We start from the raw sequence: 7703 nt of genomic DNA, 5'->3' as shown, positions 1-7703 counted from the left end.
CCCACAGCTCCTAGGAATTCTCTCACCAGCCTTCTGCCCTTAGGCTCCGGAAGATTGCAAATGACCTGCTTTCTTTCGGATCCCGGGCTGCTTTCGGACACCTGTCGAATAGTAAATCCCAAGTAAGCTACCTGCGGTCGTCGGCAGATCTGAGTTTTCTTCTTGGATACCTAATACCCACAGCCCTCCAGGTCAGTCCTAAGGATCTTAGAATCCTCGATGGGGGTCATAAGCCGGGGGGGAAGAGGGACTGGCTCTCAGTCCCCGCCTCACGGGGTGTGCCTCCCCCGTGTGATGGGGATCCTGAGAGTTGGGCGAGGAAGAAGGGCTGGCTGTCAGTCCCCACCTCGCGGGGGGTGCCTCCCCCCCTGCGATGGGGGTCCTAAGAGAAATGGAGGGAAGAGGGGCTGGCTCTCAGTCCCCGCCACGAGGGGGTGCCTCCCCCCCTGCGATGGGGGTCCCAAGAGCCAGGGGGGGCAGAGCGGCTGGCTCTAAGTCCGCGCCTCGCCAAGGGTGCATCCCCCCACTGCGATGGGGTTCCTAAGAGCCAGGGGGGGAAGAAGGGCTGACTCTCAGTCCCCGCCTCGCGGGGCGTGCCTTGCTACCCTGCGATGGGGGTCCTAAGAGCCAGGCAGGGAAGAGGGGTTGGCTCCCAGTCCCCGCCGCGCGGGGGGTGCCTCCCCCCCTCGCGATAGGGATCCTAAGGGCCAGGGGGGGAACAGGGGCTGGCTCAGTCCCCGCCTCGCGGGGGGTGGCTCGCTCCGCTGAGATGGGCATCCTAAGAGCCAGGGGAGGAAGAGGGGGAGAGGATGATAATAATTTCAGCATCGCAGGCTGTGTTCACCCAGCCTGTTAAACTGTTATTAGTATCCTGAAAGGGAGAGGATGATATTACTCCCCATAACAGACAGATATGACTCCCCATCGTAGAGCACGAGGTGTACACCCGCCCTGTGATTTTCTTCCTCATATTCAGAGACCGAGAGGTTGATGTCACTCCCAATATCGGAGGAAGTATACACCCCCGTGTGAGATGTTCCTTAATGATATTCCACGGCGGAGGGGGTGATATGACTACATACATGGCAGAAAGTGGAAACCCCCCAGGGATATTATTCCCACGATCCTGGAGGGAAGAAGATGATGTTACTTTCAATATGACAGAAGGTGGATGAAGTGGTGGACTGCCCCTCCACACCTGTGAGTATTTCTAGTTGGGTGGGACGAGAGACTGAGAAAAGAAATAAGACACAGAGACAAAGTGTAAAGATACAACAGTGGGTCCAGGGGACCGGCGCTCAGCACACCAAGGACCTGCACCGGCACCAGCCTCTGAGTTCCCTCAGTTGTTATTGATTATGATTTTCATGATTTTAGCAGAAAGGAATGTAGTAGGAGAGCAGGGTGATGATAAGGAGAGAGTCAGCAGAAGACATGTGAGCAAAAGAATCTATGTCATAATTAGGTTCAAGGGAAGGTACTATGACTGGACGTGCACGTAAGCCAGATTTGTTTCTCTGCACCCAAACATCTCAGTGGAGTAAAGAAGAACAAGGCAGTGTTACTGCAAACATGTCTCGCCTCCCGCCACAGGGCAGCTTTTCTCCTATCTCAGAGTTGAACGAATGTACAATCGGGTTTTACACCGAGACATTCAGTTCCCAGGGGCAAGCAGGAGACAGTGGCCTTCCTCCATCTCAGCTGCAAGAGGCTTTCCTCTTTTACTAATCCACCTCAGCACAGACCCATTACGGGTGTCGGGCTGGGGGACAGTCAGGTCTTTCTCATCCCATGAGGCTATATTTCAGACTATCAGATGGGGAGAGAGCTTGGACCATACCCTGCTTTCAAGGGCAGAGGTCCCTGCGGCTTTCCACAGTGCATTGTGTCCCCGGTTTATTGAGACTAGAGAATGGCGATGACTTTTACCAAGTATACTGCTGGTAAACATTTCGTTAACAAGGCACGTCCTGCACAGCCCTACATCCCTTGAACTTTGATTTTATACAACACATGTTTTTGTGAGCTCCAGGTTGGGTCAAAGTGGCTGGGGCCAAGCGGCTAGGGCAAAGCTACAAATTAACAACATCTCAGCAAAGCAATTGTTTAAAGGACAGGTCTTTTTCAAAATGGAGTCTCTTATGTCCTTCCTTTCTACATGGACACAGTGACAGTCTGATCTCTCTTTCTTTTCCCTACAGGTGGACACGCCCCCACTGATATTCCTTCTAATTGCAACGTGGGAGAGGAGGATATGACACGCGATATCGCAGGGAGTAGAAACACCCCTGTGATACTGTTCTTCATATTCAGGGAGGAGGAGGATGATATTACTCCCAATACAGAGGGGTGTACACCCTCTGTACACCGAGGGTGTACACCCGTCTGTGAAAGAGTTCTTAATCTCCAGAGGGGGAGATGATATTACTCACAATATGGTAAAGAGGCTGTGAGTCCACGGAGGATCCTCAGAGCCAGCGGGGGAAGAGGGGCTGGCTCTCAGTCCCCGCCTCGCGGGGGTGCCTCCCCCCACTGCGATGGGGGTCCTAAGAGCCAGCGGGGGAAGAGGGGCTGGCTCTGAGACCCCGCCTCGCGGGGGGTGCCTCCCCCCCCTGCGACGGGGGTCCTAAGGGCCAGTGGGGGAAGAGGGGCTGGCTCTGAGACCCCGCCTCACGGGGGGTGCCTCCCCCCCCTGCGACGGGGGTCCTAAGGGCCAGCGGGGGAAGAGGGGCTGGCTGTGAGACCCCGCCTCACGGGGGGTGCCTCCCCCCCCTGCGATGGGGGTCCTAAGGGCCAGTGGGGGAAGAGGGGCTGGCTCTGAGACCCCGCCTCGCGGGGGTTGCCTCCCCCCCCTGCGATGGGGGTCCTAAGGGCCAGTGGGGAAGAGGGGCTGGCTCTCTGTACCCGCCTCGCGGGGGGTGCCTCCCCCCCCTGTGATGGGGGTCCTTAGAGCCAGGAGCAGAAGAGGGCCTGGCTCTCTGTACCCGCCTCGCGGGGGGTGCCTCCCCCCCCGCGATGGGGGTCCGAAGAGCCAGAAGGCTTAGAGGGGCTGGCTCTGAGTCCCCGCCTCGTGGTGGGTGCCTCCTCTCCCTGCGACGGGGGTCCTAAAGGCCAGTGGGGGAAGAGGGTCTGGCTCTGAGACCACGCCTCGCTGGGGTGCCTCCCCCCACTGCGATGGGGGTCCTAAGGGCCAGTGGTTGAAGAGGGGCTGGCTCTGAGACCCCGCCTCGCTGGGGGTGCCTCCTCCCCCTGCGACGGGGGTCCTAAGGGCCAGTGGGGGAAGAGGGGCTGGCTCTGAGACCACGCCTCGCGAGGTGCCTCCCCACCTTGCGATCGGGGTCCCAAGAGCCAGGGGGGAAGAGGGGCTGACTCTCTTTGTGGATGATTCTTTTTCCATTCTCAGGCAGTTTTCTTTTTTCTTTCTTTTTTTTTTGAGACTGAATCTTGCTCTGTTGCCCATGCTTTGCTGGATCTCGGGTGACTGCAACCACTGCCTCCGAGGTTCAAGAGATCCTCCTGCCTCAGCCTCCTGAGTAGCTGGGACTAGAGGTGTGTGTCACCACACCCAGCTAATTTTTGTATTTTTATTAGAGATGGGGTTTCACCATATTTGCCAGGATGGTCTCTATCTCCTGACCTCGTTATCCACCCACCTCACCCTCCCAAAGTGCTGGGATTGCAGGTACGAGCCACTGGGTCCACCCTCTCAGGTGATTTTCATACCTGCATACTCAGATCACTACTCTGTTAAACAGTCAAGGAGGGTAAGTATTATCTGCAGATTTTCAGAGCTCTGTCTCTGTACAGCCCTCTCCTCCTCAATATTCTGCCCTATGAATTCTAGCCACATTGGCCTTCCCAGACTCATAGTTCTGTCCTCTCAACTCAGGAAGATCTCTGAGCTCCATCTGCATTCTTTCTTCCTGTGCTGTGGCGTGGAAAGTTTTCTAAGGTGTTTGGGAAGTCAATTGTGGGGCTAGCCTCATACGTTTCTCATTTCTTGAGGATCACTGCCTTTTGATGCTTGATTCCAGTGATTGATTCCCTTTGTTGCTTGAGGGCCATAGTTTCATATATTTTGTCCAGTATTTTTGTTGTTTTAGGTCAGAAAGTAATTTTGGTCTCTGTTACTCCATCTTGGCCAGAAGTGTAAGACCTAAGCATTTACACATCCAAATACTGCACACATAATTTTAGTTTAAGCTACTTTTTAAAAAATCTCCTTCATTTTCCATTTAGCATTGTATTTAGGGTATTACATTGGTTTTTTTGAAATTCTGTTATTGGCAGTTTCTATTGCCTATCAATCCCATTTAAAGATAGTGCATAGGGTATTCTAAAATAGCTGTTAAGCAAAGAGAAAATTGGGCCTGATAGGGTGAGAATCACAGCTCTAATACCTAGAGTGACCTTATAATGTGTTGTCCAAAGGAGTTATTTTTGACAGTGAAAGAAGGTGTTGTTAGTAGTTATATCAGGACTATGGCCTAAACCAGGACTATCCCAGGCAGCCTGGGACATATTTGTACCCCATCTCTATTTAATGCCTTTATACAATTCTTTACTTAATTCTACCAGCCTTTATTGAGCCTGCTTTCTTTGTCTAGCTGAGTGCCACGTGCTGACATCACTAAGATCAATACAGCAAACTCTGAAAGATGGACAGAGAGACAGGAGATGGTCCTTTATAATGCAGTATGATCTGTGCTGCAATAGAGGTGAGCACAAGGGCCTTACGAAGGCTCAATGAAGAGCATGCTTGACTGCAGGGGAGGGTACTTAGGTTAGAAAAGATGAGTCGAAGTATGTTCATAGGGAGCATGGGAGGAGAGGTGGTGGGAAAGGTGTTCCAGACACTGTGTGTCAAGGCCAAGAGCCAGGGGAACACAGGTGGGGCTTCTTTTTTTTTCTTCTAAGATGGAAGAGTGTTCTGATCGGCTGGAAAACAACGCACATGGGAAGCTGTACAGAAATGAGTGGGGAAAGGTAATACTTAACAGCAATAGCAGTTAATATTTAGTGCCCACTTACGACATGCTGGACACAGTTCCGGGTACTCTGAACATATTCACTCATTTAATCTTTACAACAACCCTATGAGGTAGGTACTATTTTTATCCCCATTTTCAGGTGAGGAATCTGAGGCACAGAGAGAGTAAGTATGTTGCCCAGGGCCACGCACCAAGTATGTGGTAAGTCCTGGAGTTGAATGCAGAGCCCCTCCACTCTAAACTCCTGAAAGCCAGATGCTACGAGGCGTTGTTATTCCAAGTGGAGGAATGCTAAGGACAGCATCCTGCAGGTGACCAGGAAACCCTGAAGCATTCAAAGCAGGGGAATGGCTTAAAACAAGGTGGTATAAGAAAGTGCTCCCAGAGCAGCATGAAAGTCTGGTGTAGTGGAGGTCTCCGCTAGCCACAAGAGGTGGTAAGAGGCTGAGCTGAAGCAGCTGCAGCAGGGATGCAGAGGATACATTCCCCAAACCCTTATGGGCAGAGTCCTTTGGCTTCAGTGACCACGGCCAAGAGTGCAGAGGAGAAGCCCAAGAAGATGCCAGGTGTCTGGCTTATGCCCCTGTGTGAACGTGAAGCCTCTCATTGACATGCAGGTTACAGGAGGAAAAGCAGGTTTATTTGGGAAGGCTTCTAGACCATGACTTCCATTTTAGCCATGTAGTTTTTGAAGTGCTTGTACAAGTTCTAGGTGGAAATGTCCAGGAGCCAGTGGGGAACTCAAAGTAGATCTCAGGAGAGAGGCTTAGGCCAGAGGGCTTGGGGAATCATCAGCATGGGGGTGGGAGGAGAGCTGGTATTTGGATGAGATTGCGGTGGAGCAGGAACAGAGTGGGAAAAGGCGGTGATGAACCCAGGGACTCCAGTATGCAGTAGCTGGCTGTGAGATTAGGAAGCAATGAAAGAGGCCGAGAAGGATGTGGGGGAGAAGCATCAATAAGGAATAAATGAGTTGCACGTGCTCCAGAGAGGCCAAATAAAGACTGGATTTGGCTCTCGCAGGTCATACACGAAAGAATCTCGGAACCAAAAGGAAAACAGTGGTGGTTTAAAGGGTATATTCAGTTTCTAGGTCTGCTGTCACAAAATACCAGAAACTGGGTGTCTTGTTAAAACAACAGAAATTTTTTCTCTCACAGTTTTGGAAGCTAGAAGTTCAAAACGAGGTGTTGGCAGCACCATGCTCTCTCTGAAGATGCTAGGAAGAATCTGCTCCATGCCTTTCCATTCGCTTCTGGGGTTTCCTGCAAGCCCTGACATTCCTTGGCTTATGGATGCATCACCCCAGTTTCCGCCCCCATCATCACATGGCCTCCTCTCTGTGTGTGCCTCTGTGTTCCCTCTATTCTTCTTCTAAGGACACCGACACCAGTCACAGTGGATTAAGGGTCCACTCCTAACTAATTACATCTGCAACAACCCTATTTCCAAATAAAGTCACATTCTAAGATTCCTAGGGAGAACATGAATTTTTGGGGGTGTGTGGATACTGTTCAACCTGGGACATGGAGTAAATAAATGGCAAGGAAGATTACAGATGACTTTAAGCTAAAGAGGGAGATAGGGTTAAATGTAGGACTTTTTTTTTTTTTTCCAGGACGGGAGAGGTTTAAACATGTTACTACATTGAATAAATGAAATAACCATGAACATGGAGTGGCTAAAGATTCTGAACTAAGTGCAAGTAATTGATAGCGCAAGCTCCCAAGGGGCTGGGGCCTGGAGCGCAGATGGATGGATCCACTGTGGGCAGAACTGGGGCGTGGGAGGGGTGTGCCGATGCAGATGTGTTTGAGAGTGGGGGGCCAGAAGCTGATTGGGGTGAAGCGTGACAGTGCAGCTCCAAGCCCGCTGGAGGTGTTCACCAAGCAACTCAAGAGCAGATGGCAGAACGAGCAGGTAAAATAACAGCTTGTGAAATCAACCCTACTTTGTGGGGAGAGGATTGGTTAAGGATTCTAGCCATGAGAACCAAGAAGAGGAGGATAATCTGTTCATGCCTATTATGGGGCTTTGGGGGAGCAGTTTCAGCCTCAACCTGGAGAATGTTTTAGAAGGCCAGAGAAAGGAACCCTGCAAATCATGTGAGCTGGCCCCTCACTTTGAGATGAAGTGTCCATACAGCAGTGACGCCACCCTCTGTAGTGGTTCTAGAGTGTGGCAATCTGGAGGGGTCATTATGGAAAAGAGCTGAAGCATAAGAATGTAGACCCAATACTGAGATAGAAAGAGGATTCTCTGAGATGACTTAGGCAGGGTGATGGTGGTGGAGGTGGGTGTAAGAAGCCCTCTGCTGCCTCAGTCCGAGCATGGAATTCAATTGGTCAAGAGCAGAGCCAATCACCATTTAGGCCCCCTTGTTAGCCTTAATTTATTCCTCAGGTATGGAGAATACTCCTCAAGATGCATTCAGAGTGTAAGCTACCTCTTCCTCAGCAGAGGACTGCCCTGCAGGTTTGCAGTTCTGTCATTTGGAAACTCCCTGATGTGTCCCTTGGCTCTTCCCATTCTTTTGCTTCAACACATTTCAAGACCAGGCACCTTAACTGCAGAAACAGCATGAAAAACAAGTAGGTTTCAGGAAAAATTATCCCAAGTGGAGTCTCTACTGTGCTCTGTTTATCAGATGTAAAGCTTAAAACAGTGTAAGAGTTTTTACAGAGTGTATTCATATCACACCAGTTTTGGGTC

This window comes from Pan paniscus, chromosome 11 (assembly GCF_029289425.2).
Source record: "Pan paniscus chromosome 11, NHGRI_mPanPan1-v2.0_pri, whole genome shotgun sequence".
NCBI lineage: Eukaryota > Metazoa > Chordata > Mammalia > Primates > Hominidae > Pan > Pan paniscus.
Note: the sequence above shows the minus strand (reverse complement) of the source record.